This window comes from Topomyia yanbarensis, chromosome 2 (assembly GCF_030247195.1).
Source record: "Topomyia yanbarensis strain Yona2022 chromosome 2, ASM3024719v1, whole genome shotgun sequence".
NCBI lineage: Eukaryota > Metazoa > Arthropoda > Insecta > Diptera > Culicidae > Topomyia > Topomyia yanbarensis.
Window position 1 is genome coordinate 319,870,766 of NC_080671.1, and position 20,415 is coordinate 319,891,180.

The 20,415-nt window shown below is 39.2% G+C and overlaps 1 protein-coding gene across 1 annotated transcript in view; it reads left to right on the top strand.

Moving 5' to 3' along the window:
• The window catches only part of LOC131683743 (acetylcholine receptor subunit alpha-like 1), a 343,079-nt gene that overhangs the window by 35,679 nt on the left and 286,985 nt on the right, over positions 1-20,415 (top strand). The window contains exon 2 of the mRNA XM_058966001.1: positions 2,198-3,370. The gene's annotated coding sequence lies outside the window, so the exon portion shown is untranslated. The remainder of the gene's footprint in view (positions 1-2,197; positions 3,371-20,415) is intronic.

Below are 20,415 nucleotides of genomic sequence, written 5' to 3' on the forward strand. Positions count from 1 at the left end.
AGCATTGCCACTAGGGTTCGTCGCGGTGCGGATGTGGGCGGTAAATGGATAGTCCGCACCGCAACCGCAAAAAAATTATAGAACCGCACCGCTTACCGCAACCGCATTGTATTTACCGCACCGCACCGCGCGGTAATGCGGTAAATGCGGTATTTTAAAAATTGTGCCAAAAAATTATTGATTTGTTTTGTATAGCCATATTTAGTAAAATGTTATTCTTATTTACACGAAAATTATCTTTGACGGACTCCTAAGAATGTAACATTTATGAAAATATTCCACTTTGCAAGTTTTATTAAGAGGGGTAATGGTTTTGGCGTGAAAAAAAAACACTTTGTCTCGATTTTTTTTTAAACTTTGCGTGAAGCGAACTGATCAAAACTTTTGTACATTATAGTGAATCATTTCAACAAAATGCTGTAATTTTTCCATGCAAAAATATCGACAAACGACTCGGTGACGAAGCTTTTTGTAGAACGTCTCTGGAAAAACATGATTTGCGGTGTTACCTGCCATTCAAAAACTACTTAACCGATTTCTTTCAAACTTTGTATACAAATTCTATGTAAAAAATACCTAACCCCTACGTTAAAGTTTCAAGATAAATTTTCAATTAAGGCAAAAACTGTCCAAACTATGCAAAATTTGGCATCTGGGCTAATTTTGACACTTGTCACAATATGAAGGAAGACCTTAAGGGAGACTTTGAGAAACACAATAGAACTCGCAATGCCCTACACTAAGTTCGAAAGCATTACTTTCAAAAAGTTACAAGATACTCCTAACTGAAAAATATTATTTGTTAATTTGGTAGGAAATTCCCAGTTGGACGAACAATGGACGCACGCGAGAAAAAATTCTTCCAACTTCGTTTGGTTTGATGATGATAATTACATTCTTTGGATTGTTTTTAAGTCGTAGTATCATTAGTTCATCTATAAGTTCTCCAAATTAATCAAAATTCACAGTTGAGAAAAGTTGAGAAAACGATTCATAATTCCACAATTGCCAAGAGGAATCAGGAGAAATGAAGCATTTTAATTGGATTTGACAGTAAAATTCAATTGTTTTTCAATGATTGGATTTAGCGTTTTATGAATTTGAAAAGGTTCGTTTGTAATTTTTTTCTTTGAAGTATAAAATGAATAGTTTTCAAAATATGTCAAAATGTTCAAAAATAATGGTATATTGCAGTACACATTATTGCAGTATTTTCATTCTAAGGATCTGTATCTACTCATTTTTGTGATTTTTTGCGAAACCATTAGTCATTCGGCAGTTTTACATTAGGCGCGAAAATATCATCTCATATTATACCGCGAAAAGATGAGATCCATTGCTGTCTTGTCGGGAAAAGTTGGAGCGCAAACAATGTTATATCGTATGTTTGCTTTTTTATTGCTATCGTGAAATATCGCCTTATTCTGTTCACGAATGCGAAAATTGTAAACTCTGGTAACAGTATGTTTTATCATATTTCAATGACCAAAATGTAAAAAATCAAGTAGCGATAGGTCGAATACAGGTTATATTCGGATTTCTTTTCAAATCATTATCAAGTCTATGGAAATTAGAGCAATTAAATGTTTATCATGTTTCTCTATTGTAGGGTAATAAATAAAACTCGAACGTTCTGACAAAGAGATGTTCCAAATAATGACATTGCTAAGCATTCGTTCAGAAAATAAATCTAGTTGCGTCCTTCTCAAATGGTAAAAGTTATAGTTTTAATTCATTTTTTAATGCAGACTGCAGACTTTATCATTTAGTTTTTTGAAGTGCGGTTGCGGTAATACCGCGCGGTAAAAGCTCATTTCCCGCACCGCATCCGCGGGAAAAAGTGTCTCACCGCACCGCAGTTTTTGCGGTGCGGTTGCGGTAAATACCGCGCGGTTGCGGTAATTACCGCAACCGCGACGAACCCTAATTGCCACAAGCACAAAAATCATAAATTACACATCAAAACATTTTTGATGTTTTACTTTTACTCCGGATCCAGGGAAGACCCCCAGGCTTACCCGAAACGTATGCATGTACGTGAGTGAAGTTGTTTGTGGAAATAAAACTTTCTTGCAGAATCCGTTTTCTTCACGTGCTCCTTTTACTCCCAGGCTAAACACACCCTGCCAGACGAAATAAGTTTTAGCAACTTTTACATTCGCAATCACATTCCTCAATCCTTCTTTCTCTTTCGCAGAACGAACACTGACGAGTTAAATGGCTATCGGGAAAAAACGGTACTCAGGAGAGAATATTGCTGCCAGCTGAGAAGATAACAAAAAAAAGCTATAAGCTGCCACCGAAAACCCATCGACTGGTACTGCACAGAGCCAAGCCGAAAGCAGAACGGTATAATTGCATTTGATGAGTTTTAATGAATTCAAGCGAAGAGAATAGTTGAACTACAGACAAAGTAACGGTGGAAAAGGTGAAAATAGTGCAGTCACGATCCGAAGATTGGACAACGGAGGAAGAAAAAGCATTTAAATTTTCTCGGGTGGGAAAAGTTTTCCAGCTATCTCCCATAAGGCCCACCCACCTCCGAATTGCACATTTGTGTTCCAAACAAACGAGGAAAGGAAAAATCGCCCTCAAGGGGTTTAGTGTGAATAATTTAGCGTTAGTATTTTGAGGCAAAAGTCCTTTCCAAAAGTTGGAACCAGAAAAAGCGAAAAGAGAAAAGATAATTGCTGGAGGACGAAAAGTTGAACAAACCGAAAGTAAGTGTGTGCGTGTGATTATATCCGGAAAATAAATGCAGTGCAGAAAATGGAAGCTTAATGGAATCTGAAACGATCTCTACCACGGAACGTGTCAACCACAGGCTTCCGCGGGTGTGCTGGGAAACTGGATTGTTTTCATCTTCGGGCTTTCGTATCACCTGTAAAGTAGTCCCGCATCCTATTTCTATTCGATAATAATTATAGTAGAGTAACGCATCTGTATTTCGATTTGCAGATTTTTTAGAGTGTTAGTGTAGTTAATGAATATTATCTAATTCATGTAAAATGGCTTTAAATCTCGACGTGTAAAATGTGTGTTAATATGATTATGCAAAGTAAATGTAAGCCACAATCAATCACAGTGCACTCGTAAATTTGCGGACAAGTTTTTGTCGCTTCCGAGAATCCGTTTGAAACATAGTGCTTGCTGTCACTTGTGCCGGAGGTACCGATAAAGCACTGATAAAAAGTCTGAAAACGCAACCGCAGTGAAAATCTTCGAAATTTTGTGAATACAACGATCCTCGAACGAATTTTAAGGACGGCGCCCTACATAGGTGCCAAAGGTGCCGCCTTCTTACAGGAGGGGGCTCCGCAGAGGCGCTAGGCTGCCAGCTGCAGGCGATGCACCGATTTGCGGATCGACCGTAAGTATTGCTGCCCTGTTGTTTTTAATTTTATGTGAGATAAGCTACCGACAACTGTTTGGTCTTTGTATAACAACTACGTCGGTTTGTTGATGACTTGGAAAAACTTTGGACTATTTGGTGTTTTTGGTGGTATCCAACGGAGAAAATTGATTGAAATGGTGAGCGAAGCGAAAGCAATTATGGGAACAAAATTTTGCCAGAGGCGAGATTCGAACCCGCAACCTTCGAGACTCCAGTCCAATGTACTAATTACATAGATCAAATGTAAATGGCAGCTGAGGTTGTGTGCGAAAACGCTTTGCAGGCAGGGTACGATCACCGTCGCTAGTGCGATAATCATATATTCTTTCTGGGGTTAGTACATTGGGTCGGAATCTTGAAGGTTTTTTTTCCACATAATTGCTTTTGCCTCACTCACCATTTCGATCAGTTTTCCCCGTTGGATACCACTAAAAAGTTTAAAATAAGGTATTGGCACTTACGTCAAAACCCAAATAAATGAATTATTAGTTTATTTGCTATTGTAGATCATCATCATCATCGACAGTAATAAGGTCGAACGATCCGGGTGTTTTGAATCATGAACGCATATATCGAAGATTGTTAGGTTGCTCAAACTTATGTCACAACTCGCCACTCTCCCTTCACACCTGCCGCACAAGCATACATATTTATTCATTATACACAGTGGGGCATTACAAACAACTCATTTGATTTCGTCTCATGTTGTGACAAATATCAGAGTCAGTTCAGATGCTTTCGACGAAAGTTTTTTACCATTTCCAGTGCTAGTTTAAGTGGTGCTGTAATTTTTGAACTAGCGCTCAGAAAATTGACGTTTATTCTTATTTTTCATGTCATTCAACTCTCAATCATATCCCGATTTACACGGATAGCCCCCAGCGGTGAACTCATCCTACTCTGACTGAGATTATCTCGACGGAGGAATTTCTCCCGACATCGATACTCTCTTTCTTGAGCCATTTGGCTCCCAGCTTTATCGAGATCTACCCGGATATTACCCGGCGGTGAGTTCTACCCTACTGTGAATTCCCTGGCGGTAGATTATTCTCGGTACCGATGTTAGTTTCCGCGAACCTTTTAGCTCCTCGCACAGTGGATCATCCAATACACCAAATCTGATCAAAATTATTTTGAAGGTTTTTTGTTTAACTTAATAAAAAGTAGACTGGAGGGCTCTGGAAAAAAATGTTCGAATCTATTCACCCTGAAGTGATGCTCAACTTTTCTCTTAGTTGAATTTATCTTTTTCTATAAATATGCCTAGGACTGTTTTGGAATACAAATCAGCTTTTTCAAATCAAATCAGCATTTTGGTAAATTGAGGACACTTTTCGGGACATTTTACCATGCGGGACAAGACTTTGACATCCGCGACTGTCCCGTCCAATACGGGACGTCTCTTCACATCAGAGTAGCTTCTACAAAAAAGCAAAGTTTGGCAACACAATTACTGAATTCACCAAATTGTTTTTAAATGTTTTGAAAGCGTTTTTGCGTGGTAAGGAAATATTGCTTCTTATAACTGGTTGCCTCCCATTCTTGCTTGAAATCATTTGCCAATGTCTATGATCTTTTGTCCTATAGACCAGAAAGTATCAATGGCCTTAAATATTTCATCTACTTTGTAAAATCACTCGCAACACACCTTTTTGAACATTCCTTCATTAAATTGAAAAGATGCTTTCTTGTAACTATGGCAACGATTCCGCCATATCCTGAAATATATGCCATTTGATAAAAATTGCCCAATATTTTCAAAGTAGCTTAAAATGCGAAATCGGCAACATTCGGCAGGTTTTATTTCACCATTATAACAAGCTGTCTGCCATATGATATATTTCACTCAACCGGAAACTACTGAAAAATCAGTTTTTGCCTTTCTCATATAAAGAAAGGCTATGCAATCACTGTAAAAATCGACTTTTTAACCGAGGCCCGGAGGGCCGAGTGTCATACACCATTCGATTCAGTTCGTCGAGATCGGCAAATGTCTGTGTGTGTATGTATGTGTGTGTGTATGTGTGTGTCATTTAAACTCACACAATTTTCTCAGAGATGGCTGAACCGATTTTCGCAAACTTAGTTTCATCTGAAAGGTATAACGCTCCCATAAGCTGCTATTGAATTTTTAGTTGATCCAACTTCCGGTTCCGGAGTTACGGGTTGAAGAGTGCGGTCACACAGCAAATCCCCATATAAACTGGTACCACCATGATGTTCAAATGATGTAAAACATATTAAAATTGATGTAACATTACTCTAGTTTGCGGGTCTGGATCACTAATGATCAATCAAAGCAGCTTTGACCACATTGGCCACCTATGACGGTTCATGACGCCCCCGGGGAACCCGCCAAGTTCCTAAGCTAATATCACACGCATTCCCCAACGAATTCTCTACCGATTTTTACAAACTTGATTTCAAATGAAAGATACAGTAATGCCATTGACTGCTGCTGAATTTCATTCGGTTCTGACTTTTACTTCCGGAGTTACAGGGGTGTTAGTAAGGATACATTGAATTTCCCATATAAATCGGTACAATCGTAATACCTCAGAGGCTAAAAACTATTGAAATGGTCACCAAATTACTTCTAATCGCAGATCTAGATCACTGATTGCCAATCAAACATTCTTTGAATATATTGTCCACTATCGACGATTCCGGAAGTCCGGAATTCTGGGCATATTCTACAATTAAAGTCACATCGGTTCTTCGGTGATGACTGAACCGATTTTCTCAAACCAAGTCTCAAATGGAAGGCAAAATATGCAGTTGAGTATTGCGTCGCCGCCCCTCCCCCCTCGCCTTGCCCTTACACCTCCCTCCTTCATCACTCCCCTCCCCTTGGACCACCCTCACGCCCGCATTTCCTTCATCCACCCCGTATACCGAAATAAGATGAAGGATTTCTGACGCATCCTCCACTCCCCCTCTACTAACCCCCCATTCCCTACATGTTCAAACCCATTCCACCAACCTTTCCAAATTATAATCACATGAAGATAACATTGAACTCATGCTGATTAAGCTAATTAAATATTATTCTTTTGCCTTTCTCATATAGAAAGGTTATGCAATTGCTCCAAAAACCGACCGGAGGGCCGAGTTTCATATAACATTCGACTCAGTTCGCCGAGATCGCAAAATATCTGTGTGTGTGTATGTGTGTATGTATGTATGTATGTATGTATGTATGTATGTATGTATGTATGTATGTATGTATGTATGTATGTATGTATGTATGTATGTATGTATGTATGTATGTATGTATGTATGTATGTATGTATGTATGTATGTATGTATGTATGTATGTATGTATGTATGTATGTATGTATGTATGTATGTATATATGTATGTATGTATGTGTGTGTATGTGCGGATTTGTTAACAAAATGTCCACATCGGCTTTTTGGAGATGGCTGAACCGATTTTTACAAACTAAGATTCAAATGAAAGGTATACTATTCTCATAGGTTGCTATTGAATTTCATTTTCAACCGACATCTTGTTCCGGATTAGTTGAAGAGTATGGTTACAAAACAAAATTTGTTGATTTGTCCACATCGGTTTCTCGGAATTTTATGAACCGATTTTGACAAACTTGATTTTAAATGGAAGGTCCATCAGCTGCTGTTGAATTTTGTGTGGATCCGAGTTCTGGTTCCTGAATTACCGGGTGATACGTACGATCACGCAGCAAATCTCGATTCTAACGAATTCTGCGATGAATGTAAAAAGGTAAAATTTTTGCCTTTCTCAATAGAAAGGTATTGCAATTGCTCTGAAAACCGACTTTTTAACGGAGGCCCGGAGGGCCGAATGACATATACCATTCGATTCAGTTCGTCGAGTTCGGCAAATGTCTGAGCGTGTGTATGTATGTGTGTATATATGTATGTGTGTGTATGTGCGTCTGTGTTCGTGTATGTGACCAAAAATGTCACTCATTTTTCTCAGAGATGGCTGAACCGATTTTGACAAACTTAGTCTCAAATGAAAGATACAACGTTCCCATAGGCTGCTACTGAATTTCTGATGGATCCGACTTCCGGTTCCGGAATTACAGGGTGGTGAGCACGATCACGCAGAAAATGTCGATTTTAATAAATTCTGCAATTAATGTATAAAGGTGAAATTTTTTCCAAAATATGACCACAACTGCTTCGATTTGTAGTATTAGGTCACTAATATCCATTCAAAGTCTTTTTGGCCACATTGGCCACCATCATCGGTTCTGGAAGCCCCGGCGGAAGTATCCAAACTCAGAATAACAGTCACATCGGTTTCTCGGAGATGGCTAGACCGATTCAACCAAACTTAGTCTCAAATGAAAGGTGTTGCGCCTTCGTAAATGGCTATTTAATTTCATCCCGATCCGACTCCCGTTTCCGGAGTTACAGGTTGTGGCGTGCGATCACATAGCAAATTGCGATTCAAACCGATACTCCGATGAAAGCAAAAAAGGTAAAAATTTCGCTAAAATGTCTCTCAAACAACTTAAATTTGCTGTTCTAGGTCACCGACGGCCAACCAAACTTTCGTTGACTACATTGACCACCATAGACGGTTCCGGAAGTGCCCGGGAAAAGCGGCCATCTTTCAAAATTGACGTACTCACATCAGTTGCCCGGAAATGGTTGGGCCGATTTTCACAAACTTTATCCCAAATGATAGCTATAGTATCCCCACAGATGTCTATAAAATTTCGTACGGATCGCTTGGATGCGTCCGGAAATATAGACTGAATCCGTCCGGTCACATATGAAATTCCCATATAAGCCGGAACTCAATTTTTTTTCAAAGGGAGGACCCCATGAAATTTCAGAAATCGTGTTTTTGATGCCAAACATCTTTAAAATGCATGAAACGTTGAGATTTTATGTTATCTCGAAAATTTTTTTTTATGAAAATCGACTTTTTGGGACTTCCGGTTTCGCACCTTTTTTCAATTTAATATTAATGTAGCTGTTTTTTTCTTTTACATAATTTTAGAACTCGAATAGTGATTTTTTTCTTGTATATTTGTCATAAATGAAATGTAATATATTCATTTGAAAGCTTTTAATGAATATAAACAACGCAAACATTCACGTGTTCATGATTGAGAAAGGCACAATTGCACCGCTAGGTGGATTAAAACAGGTTTTTTTCAATTGAACTTGAAAATTTACATTCTTATATTTAATACATGTGTGCCTATGATGCACGGTAAATATTACGGTAATTTATTAGAATTAGAAATACATATTATGATTCTACAAGCCTTCTTTTACAACTTTAATGGCAGTTTTGAATTAAATAGCTTCAGATTCTTGAATATTGAACTTACAATATTTGAGGATAAAATGCAACTCAAAAAGAAACTAAAATCAGTCGATTAGTACCTCTTGTAACGTGGGTAAACACAACATTTAAAAATCAGTAAAATCTGTCAAACGATGCGAAAATCATCATACTACATCATTAAACAGCACATAACAATGGTAGCTTTTGAGATTTTTGACTTTTGATCAGGTTTTGAATTAATTTACTCCTTTGTGTCTCGCTTCGTCCCACCAATTTGCTCAATCTAGTCTCTGGTGGTGGACTATCACTGTCTCATTGCTAGGTATTCGACGCGATCTACTCGCTCTGATCTCCGTTAGTGGATCTGGCCTACTGACGAGCTACCCGGTAGGGTATGAATTCCCCGGCGGTAGACTTCTCCCAATACCGATGTTCGTTTCCATGAGCCGTTTAACTCCTCGCTTCGTCCCGATTTGCTCGAGCTATTCTCCGGCGGTGGACCTAGCCTACTCAACGGCCCAGCCAGTAGGTGCTGAGATCTGTCATGCGATTCTGGGTGGATCGCAGCTTCCGGTTCTCTGGTGCCCCAAAGACCCACAGTTAGCTATTTGACGCAATCTACTCGCTCTGATCTCCAGCAGAGGATCTGGCGGTCGGTCCTGCGATTCCGGTGAAGCCCGTTGTCCGGTTCACTGGCGCTCCTACAACCCTAACCCGTTGCTACGTCGCGTACTACTCAACTGGTCCCCGGCGTGTGACCTAGTCTACACCAACGGAGAGTTCATCGGCGGCAGAATTTCTTCTGAAACCCGATTTGTGGTTTCACGACGGTTCTCTAGCCGAAGGTGCTATTTTGTTGGTCCCTTCGCCACTTTCGCTGCAGCTCGGAGAGTATACCGTAACCACGTTCTCAGTCAGAGTGATGCAGTTGGAAATCATTCCATCAATGAAGCATTCCGCCTCCGACGATATCGTTCTCTACGCATTGGCAACACGAACAGCCATCCGGCGAGACGTGCTTGTCAACTTCTTCCGGTTCTGTTTTAATTTCAGAGCAGTAGCCCAGGCCGCACAGTGGGACGAAATCAAAAAAAGCCGGACATTGATATTTGCGACGAAACTATTGGTTATGGCACTTTGATGTCTTCGGAAAGTTTTTCTGGGCTAACTTTAAGGGGCTATGGTTTGTAGAGTAGCAGGTAGTAGCAGCTAAATTTATTTTTTTGATATTCAGCAAGAAATACCCTATTGATACATATATAATTCATAGCGGGATCTAGTAGGATCCTTGGAACAATGTGGGGTAAAATAGACTAGCGTTTCAATAAATTATTGGTATTATGAAGCATGAAAAATAAACTATTATGCGAAATTAATAAACATTTGAAATATTATAGTTCATTCCATATATTCCGACATTCAAAGTTAATTTTTTTGTTATTAACATGCTCATAAGGCATCAGTGTCCTGCCAATGATCTTCTTCGTCATTGGATGAACAAGGTATTTCGTTGCTTAAAATACTCGGTTATATTATTACCTGGAATGAACTATAATATTTCAAATGTTTATTAATTTTGCATAATAGTTTATTTTTCATGCTTCATACCCAAGTAACCATAAGCATTAAGCCATTGCACTATATTGGCTATACATTTGCACTAATGTTGCATTGAAACTCCATTACAGCATTAACAATGCAATAAAACTCTATATTAGCATCAATAATGCATAACTGCACAGCCGACATATAGCATTATCGCTTGCTCTATATGCGTATATAAAGCTGATATAACGCGTACATGCTTCAAGGATCTTTAAAGCATGTAAGCTTTACAAGTGCATTTAATGCCATTATAGAGCAAATAAAAAGCCGATATAATGCTATTGTAATGCTGTGGGTTTATTTGTTATGCAACTCTTCTTGAAGATTATATTCGGCATATTTCATTTCAATCGAACATATGCAATATAGTCCTGGGAGCAAACGCAGCGCACTTATCGTGAAGGACGAGGTAAGGTACCTCAGTTGGAGACTTACTAAAGGTAATTTTCGTAAAATTGTCATATCATGTCAGAACGAAAACCCATTAAGGATATTCATTACAATGCTTTAGAAGAGAGACAATTACGGTTTTAAACAGAACATTTCATTTTAATTTTTTTTTCCTTTTTTCTCATCATACCGAAAGGAAATATAAGAAATGGTTTTAAAACCATGGCGGACAATGACGGCCAGATGAAGCCTTTTAATAGCATTAGTAATGCTAATATAAGGCTTTCAAATTTGACATTTGTGCGCTGGTGCTATATAATAGCATTAGTACTGCAGAAGCGAGTTGTCAATCTCTGCACAGTAATAGCACTATATTTCGCCTTTTCTGGCATAATACCAGCATTATATAAGTATTTAGGGCTTCACAGCACTATAAGACTGCATTATATGTGGATCTAAAGCAGATATTAGGCTACGTTATAATGCTTATTGGTTACTTGGGTAATACCAATAATTTATTGAAACGCTAGTCTATTTTACCCCACATTATTCCAAGGATCCTATTAGATCCCGGTATGAATTATATATGTATCAATAGGGTATTTCTTGCTGAATATCAAAAAAAATAAATTTAGCTGCTACTACCTGCTACTCTACAAACCATAGCCCCTTAAAGTTAGCCCAGAAAAATCAAAAAAACAGACATACACCCTAAAAACGAAGAGATAGCGAGTTGATCTATTTCGCAAAAAGGTGTGTTTTGAAAGCATCAACAACTTTCTAGAACATCGAGAAACTGTAAAAAATCAAATAAAAAAGTTACAATGAAAAAACACTTTTAAGGGGGTATTCCGACATGTACTTCAATTTCACCCAATAACTTTTTTCGCTTAACAGATAGCCATTTCGCTACTTCAACAAAGTTTCATAAAATCATTTCGTCTACAAACTTTCCATACATGACTATCAATTTTGGTAACAACTTGCAAAGTTATTTTTTTTATCTGCGTATACACCCCCTTATATAAAAATTTTCCAACATTATATTAAACTACTTAAAAAATGAAGAAACCTTTCCGAAGACATCAAAGTGCCATAACCAATAGTTTCGTCGCAAATATCAATGTTCGGCTTTTTAATGTAGAATACATTTAAGGTTTCAATATAGGGGTCCCGTTTCAAAATATCGGCTGCGGTGCCGCGTCAGATTTTGAACGTTAATAACTTTTATCATACTTAACAGAATGATTTGATTTTTAGGCCAATTTGTTGCAAATATGTTCCTCTATGCTGTATTAAAATTTGAAGTATGTATAACATGTACTAATAACAAAAAAAATGTGTTTTGAAAAATCTTTCGAAAACGACTCGGAAAAGTGAAAATTTTCAGCCCATCCCGCACAGAGCCGTCGTTATGGTAGACCAACCGAACAATAAAATAATGAAAAGTTTATATATAGGTCCACTACATGTTTGTTCGTATGGTTATTCGCATTGGGTTGCTTGACGAGAGCACTTGGTGGGGGAAAGACTGCATATTCCTTTGGTTAGGCCATTAGAAGCCGGACGGAAAGGAAAGGCTCATGCACGGCACGAGAACGAGCGAGAAAGCGATAGTAGTGCATATTAGCGCGATTATATAAATATCTGTCGGTCGGTTTTTCTCATCATTCGTATTCGTTCAAGCACTAGCAAGCAGCCAGTCCATCGAAGAAAAGCAGTGGGCGATGACGACGGCGGAAAAAGTGCCCCAGCTACTGGTGACTCATCGCAACCCGATCAGGAACTGTCGCCCTGCAAGAATTTCGCCCCAACTAAAGGGCAACAGAGTAGGCTATCGTTCCAGCGTCTGGGTCGTGAGATTGTGCAGGACTGCAAAGTCGAGCTACGCTTACAAAGCTCAGTCGTAATGATGCCCCGAGAAGCCAACGATGCCTTCTTGGTCGGTTTGTTCGAGAATGCAAAATAGTGCTTTCTAGCTCACCGTGTCCGCGGGGAGTGCGTCTGAATTATGCTCCCGCAATAAAACAATAAACGGTTCTTTACAGGACCAATTAATTGTGTTCTGATAAGAGTTAAACTGAAATTTACATTTTATGGTGTATAACAAATAATTTTCAGAAAGCAATATAAGAAATACGATGTGTGGAAAGAAAGAAAGAGAATTTAAATTATCCTCTCTCGCTCGTTTTCGTGCACTGCTTTTCCATTCCTTTCTGCTGCTACTACCATCATAACTAAAACGAATGTGCGTGTTCCCCCACCATCTCATGACCAGTGTTGCCACAATTGCATGTCGCTATTACAATTTGAATTATTTTATTGATCCTCTCTAGTATTGATAAAATATAGAACGTGCAAAGTACACTAGTCGCATGCTTTTATTCGAACTTTTTGGCAGCCTCCGTTGATTAACTGCATAAATCGATTTGTTTGTGCAGCTCCTTGCTAGTAGCAAACTAAATAGCCTTTATCAGCGCTAACAAATAACACGAAAGAATTTAAATTTGTGAAAATCTTTTCCTTCCTTCTTTTCAAATCTGCAACATTCTTTGAAAATATTGTTTGAATGTTGTTATTGAAAAACTGAACATGCAAGTTTGCTAGCACTGGCCACTAGATTGAAGGCGATGGAAAGACAGAATATTCGTTTTGGTTATGCTAGTATTGGTAGCCAAACGGAAAGGAATGGCACGAAAACGAGCGATAGTAGTGCTTTCTCGTGTGTTCATATATGAATATTGGTCGTTCGGTTTTTCTCATCATTCGTATTCGTTCAAGCACTAGCAAGCAGCCAGTCCACCGAAGGAAAGTAGTTGGCAATAGCGACGGACGGAAAAAGTGCCCCAGCTACTGGTGACTCATCGGAACTGTCGCCCTGCAAGAATTTCGCCCCAACTAAAGGGCAACAGAGTAGGCTATCGTTCCAGCGTCTGGGTCGTGAGATTGTGCAGGACTGCAAAGTCGAGCTACGCTTACAAAGCTCAGTCGTAATGATGCCCCGAGAAGACAACGATGCCTACTTGGTCGGTTTGTTCGAGAATGCAAAATAGTGCTTTCTAGCTCACCGTGTCCGCTGGGAGTGCGTCTGAATTATGCTCCCGCAATAAAACAATTAACGGTTCTTTACAGGACCAATTAATTATGTTCTAATAAGAGTTAAACTGAAATTTACATTTTATGGTGTATAACAAATAATTTTCAGAAAGCTATATAAGAAATACGATGTGTGGAAAGAAAGAAAGAGAATTTAAATTATCCTCTCTCGCTCGTTTTCGTGCACTGCTTTTCCATTCCTTTCTGCTGCTAATACCATCATAACTAAAACGAATGTGCGTGTTCCCCCACCATCTCATGGCCAGTGTTGCCACAATTGCATGTCGCTATTACAATTTGAATTATTTTATTGATCCTCTCTAGTATTGATAAAATATAGAACGTGCAAAGTACACTAGTCGCATGCTTTTATTCGAACTTTTTGGCAGCCTCCGTTGATTAACTGCATAAATCGATTTGTTTGTGCAGCTCCTTGCTAGTAGCAAACTAAATAGCCTTTATCAGCGCTAACAAATAACACGAAAGAATTTAAATTTGTGAAAATCTTTTCCTTCCTTCTTTTCAAATCTGCAACATTCTTTGAAAATATTGTTTGAATGTTGTTATTGAAAACTGAACATGCAAGTTTGCTAGCACTGGCCACTAGATTGAAGGCGATGGAAAGACAGAATATTCGTTTTGGTTATGCTAGTATTGGTAGCCGAACGGAAAGGAAAGGCGCAGGAATGGCACGAAAACGAGCGAGAGAGCGATAGTAGTGCTTTCTCGTGTGTTCATATATGAATATTGGTCGGTCGGTTTTTCTCATCATTCGTATTCGTTCAAGCACTAGCAAGCAGCCAGTCCACCGAAGGAAAGCAGTTGGCAATAGCGACGGACGGAAAAAGTGCCCCAGCTACTGGTGACTCATCGGAACTGTCGCCCTGCAAGAATTTCGCCCCAACTAAAGGGCAACTAATCCGTAGGCTATCGTTCCAGCGTCTGGTTCGTGAGATTGTACAGGACTGCAAAGTCGAGCTACGCTTACAAAGCTCTATCGTAATGATGCCCCGAGAAGCCAACGATGCCTACTTGGTCGGTTTGTTGGAGGATGCAAAATAGTGCTTTCTGGCTCACCGTGTCCGCGAGGAGTGCGTCTGAATTATGCTCCCGCAATAAAACAGTAAACGGTTCTTTTCAGGACCAATTAATTATGTTCTAATAAGAGTTAAACTGAAATTTACATTTTATGGTGTATAACAAATAATTTTCAGAAAGCTATATAAGAAATACGATGTGTGGAAAGAAAGAAAGAGAATTTAAATTATCCTCTCTCGCTCGTTTTCGTGCACTGCTTTTCCATTCCTTTCTGCTGCTAATACCATCATAACTAAAACGAATGTGCGTGTTCCCCCACCATCTCATGGCCAGTGTTGCCACAATTGCATGTCGCTATTACAATTTGAATTATTTTATTGATCCTCTCTAGTATTGATAAAATATAGAACGTGCAAAGTACACTAGTCGCTTGCTTTTATTCGAACTTTTTGGCAGCCTCCTTTGATTAACTGCATAAATCATTAGATTTAAATTAACGTCTCGAAGTGAAGTCACGATGCTCCGGTTATGTTACAGACATTACCCACCCATCTTTTTTTTTTAGTTTAGTAGAGCGAATACGAACTACTATCGCTCTCTCGCTTGCTCGTTTTCGGGCCATGCGCCTTTTCTTTCTTTTCTGCTACTAATACTAGCATAATCAAAACGAATGTGCGTCTTCCCACCATCCATTTAGTGAGCAGTGTTGCCAAACGCATTTTCAGTTTTTCATCAATAACATTTCAACAATATTTTCAAAGAATGCTGTAGATTCGAAAAAAGAAAAATAGTTGGTGATGGAAAAGAATTTCCAATTAGAATTTTTAACCATAATTATAACGAATCATTTGAAAATTTCACATGCAAACGTAATTTCGTTGCATATCATTAGATTTGGATTAACGTCACAAGTGTAGTTACGACACTCCGGTTATGTCGCAGACATTACCCACCCATCTTTTTTATTGTGACCACGACTAACGGTTTAATATAGACACCCCATTTCAATATTTCTGAAGGAACAGAAGGTCGAGTTTGGAAAGTTTGTAACTTTCATTGTACTTAACCAAATTACACAATGTTCGCACTAATGATTCAGAAATATGACCAGGAATCTTCTATTAGATTTGTAAGTATGTATAATTTACATGAATAAAGAAAAATTGATTTTCAGGAATCAATTATTATCTGTTCTTCCATTGGCCAGTACTACGCGACTTCCTCATGCTAACAATTAATTTCATCGTTAGCCATCTCCCTCACCAAGGCCAACAACGCCAACAAAACCGGTCCTTTTCAGGACCACCATCATTTTTGTAAAGAATAATTTGAAATATTCCTCGCCCAAATCACCTTTTGTCCGAAAATTCCAATGAGTATCAACATATTTGAAGAACGTGTTCTTTATGTATTCTACATCTCTCCGGTTATGTCGCAGACATTACCCACCCATCTTTTTTGATTCCGTCCCACTGTGGGCCGGTACGCCATATCTCAGTATTGAGGATGAGATACCCGCCAGAAGACGTCTCGTGCTGCATCGTGCTCATCCGATGTTCGGCATGATCCTTGTCAATGCCTTAGTTGTCTTCACATACATAGTCGACACGGCTATTGTAATTTAACTGATCGTCGACCATCATTTACAGGTGCTTCAGCGAATGCATCGATGGGATAGATTGTCCCTCGATGATGATCCCCACTCGCTGGATTTTTTTACGGTTACTGACCACCGCTACTTCCGTCAGCAGTTTCAGTGTTAAAACTTCGTTGTGCATTATATTCCAGAGCATTAGGCCAAGTATGGAGCCTGAGGTACTCCCGCTGTGATCTTAATCGGCCTCTTCCCCATGTTCGTTTAGTGGACTAGTGCTCTGTTCTGAAAGTAACTTTTCGGAACCTTGCACAGATAGTCCGGAATCCACATTCTGTGCAGTGCTACGGATATCGTCAACCAACTGGCACTGTTGAACGCGTTCTTCACGTCGATTGTTACCACGGCGCAGTAGCGATTACCCCTTCACTTTTGCTTCAACACTTTCTCCACCCTCGCGATGACTGTGCGGATGACGTCCACCGTCAAGATCCCTTTCCGGAATCCGAACTGCCATTGCGATGGTTCGTTCTCACTTTCAGCGTAGTTTTTCAGTCTGTCCAGCTTGCCAAGAGTATCCAGTAGGCCGATACGATGCTAGATCTCCTGGTGGCTTCCCTGGTTTTGGCATCAACACCAGCTTGTGGATCTTCCATTTGTCTGGGAAGTAGCTTTCCTCCAGGCATTTCTGTCGAAATATCCTAAACATGTTCGGAAACGCCAGGATCACCGTTTACAGTTACACTTTGGGGATATCGTCTGGACTGCTAACTTTCTACGCTTTCAGCCATTTTACCACTATAAGGAACTCGTCGCTGTAGACTTTATTCTCATCAGTATTTCCACCGTCTGCATCAATGTAGGTGGCCATGTGGTTAGGTCGTGTTTCGGGAAAGATCCTCCGCGATAGTTTTCAATTTGTCAGAGACCTTTTCAGCTGGCGTCGTTGGACCCGTAATCTTGGCCATCACAGCACGGTAAGCGTTGCCCCAGGGGTTGGCGTCTACTTCTCTGCACAGCTTCTTGTAGAAAGTGAACTTACTAAGAACAATCTCGCGTTACTAACTCGCCAATTCATGTTATCCTTTAGCGACGCGTTGCAGAATGATACGTTGATGAGGAGTGCATCCTCGCGAAACAACATGTAGCGCACCACCGCATGCGACCATTTAAATTTAAATCAGCATTCTCGTATATAAACATTGTAGATAAACGCTTACATGGTTTGGTTCCAAATATCGCTGAGAGCGTGTGTATAAGACGCATGCAACTATACAGAGAAATGGACTCCGTTGTACAGGATATTTGAAGAGAACTTCATAACGGGTTTTCATGTAGTGAGAATGCATCCAACCAAGCCAATTCCTTCATACATAACTTTCACAACGAAATACACGCTGGTCACGCACCCATGGCACGCCCCTTCGTGCCAATTCTGCAGGAAGGAAGAAAATCTGGGTTCCTTACTAAACTTCACTAAGTGGTCCGAGTCATACCTTGCTGGCCGTACCGTGTCTGTCAAACTAAGAAATACAGAAACACATAAATTCATAAATTTATCAGGTGTGCTATATGGTAGTAATCTTGGACCCTTGCTGTTCTTTTTATTCTTCAATGGCGTTACGTCCACCAGGATGCAAACTCATCATAGCAGATGGCCTTAAACCGTTCTAATCTTAATTGATCCGCATCCAACTACAGCAACACAACTAGACGAGTTTTGTAACTGGTATACTCGATACCGGTTGACCCTCAGTGTATCCAAACGCTCTTTCATTTCTTTCACGTACAGAATAAACCCAATTTTGTTGTGTTATACTATCTCAGGGAAATCACTCCAAAGAGTATCAGCAGAGCCGTAGCATGGGATTCTGGTGGCCTTGGCGGGGATTCATTCCCCCTTGGTATTTTTGGCACTCCTCTTTAACTGAACTTTCGAAAAATAATTTAGGAATCTTTGGAGTTTTTATCATGTTTTTTTTACTAATTTACAAAAAATCTGTTCTCGAAAACGGGAAGGCAAAATATATTGAGGTATTTTGCGTAGGGTAAAACACGCTTAGTGTTCAAATAACATTTTTAGTATCATGCGAAAACCTATTTTCGATTTCCATCCGGCTCTTTGAAATTGAAGTGCAGTATTAATAATTGGGGGTTCATCGCAAACGAAAATTCAAAAAGGGTATTTAAGCATATTTATTCTTCACCCATCTTTTCTCAAATATCATAAACCAGATGGAAATTTTCGATGGAATGACATGTCTTCTGCAAAATTTTTAACCCATTCATGCCCATGTTGTTTGTGGACAACAACGTTTTTAAACAGCTATAACTTTTGATTGAGGCCAGATTTGCTCACAAAAACAAGTAAGGCTAATAAATGTCACTATTGGCTTTCATTTGAGTATAAACAGTTACAAGGATCAACTCTAGAACTGAAGTTATTGCAATTAGTCTGATTGAACTCCGATGGAGCAGTGCTGCCAGGGACCGTTTACATTGACGACGGAAAATGATTTTTTCATATAACTTCGTTATGTTGAAATATTAGTGAAAACTGATAAAAATTATCAATTTAGACTATTTTTGGCTACGTTTTCCACGCAGTTGGACTATTGTAAATATTCTAGGAAAATTTTAGTGAGCATTGAAAGGTAAAAATTGAGCTGCTTCTAGCACTACAAGGAAAGCACCTACCTTTATGAAAAAAGGTTTTTCCAGTTTCTTGACCCAACCGTTTTAAGGGAAAAATAGTTTTGAAACCCTACATTCACTATAAAAAAGTTGGGCATGAAATGGTTAAACATACTCCTCTCTATAACTTTATCGAAGACAGCAAAGCGTTATCTCTTCTGGTTAAAAAATTAAATTTTCTATAGACTACTTTGATCAAATCTTTCAGAAAAAATAATAAAGATGGCGCTTTTTGCACACACACACACACACACACACAAATATTGTAGAAAATTCAAACTCGCTAATATGAACAGCTTTGACTCGGCTGAATTATGTACCTCAATATGCTGTTTTGAGCCACTGTACGCTGTCGGTTCAAATATTTTGACAGCAGTTGGGGTTAGAACCTAACTAAATTTCGCCTCAACCAAAAACGAAATTAGAATTCGGTCAATTTATTTATTCTGTTGAATCGGTCTAGTGGTCGGATGGGGAATATTTCGACAGCGAATTGTTTGAAAAATGCACATATTTCAGTGGAGAAAGTGTTGTTTTGACACGCGCACTATTGAAAAAAGTTGTGTTAGATGGAAATTTTATCGTACAATTCACACGCCGAAAATCCGGCCTGGTCGGAAAGTTGAACATCGCCGTTTCTGTAGATTCCCGCATAAACGTTTTTCTGGACGCAGCACGAGGTGATATCACCAGTAAATCCAAATTTATTATCGCCAATAAATTCGCCCGGAAACTGATGATCTGACAAAGAATTAGTAGCTGTGGACTCAAAACCAGAGTCGGAAAATGTTTTTTTTTCATTTGCCAAACTCAGGCGAAACTGACGAAAGAACGAAGCTTCTTTCCATACCACTAGCACTTTGCGAAATCGAAAATGAGACAACGGGCTAGGACAAAGCAAGCATGTAGCAGAGCGTTTTCATTATTCTTTCCGCACGCTCATTTTCGCTTTGAGATTCAGAATGATATTGGTACCCTCGAAATCGAACTTACTGCTGGGGAAACGAAAATACAATAGCAATGTTATATATTTGCCGATGCTCGATTCTGTAGATTTGCGAGCTAATGATGGTATTGTAAGACGGAAGCCTGGTCGGTGTGCATATTACTCATTCTAACTATGTTCTAGTTGCATTATTAGATGCACATTGCATTAATTTCATTTAATGAATGAGAATCGTAAATTACTGAGCATGCATCAAAACGAAATTGAAACTTCGGATTGTCATAGGAAAACGAAAGTCGCCGCTGATGCTACTCGTTTTCGTAGAATCGAGAGAGGAGGGAACATCGCCTTTATTGTTTTATTTTT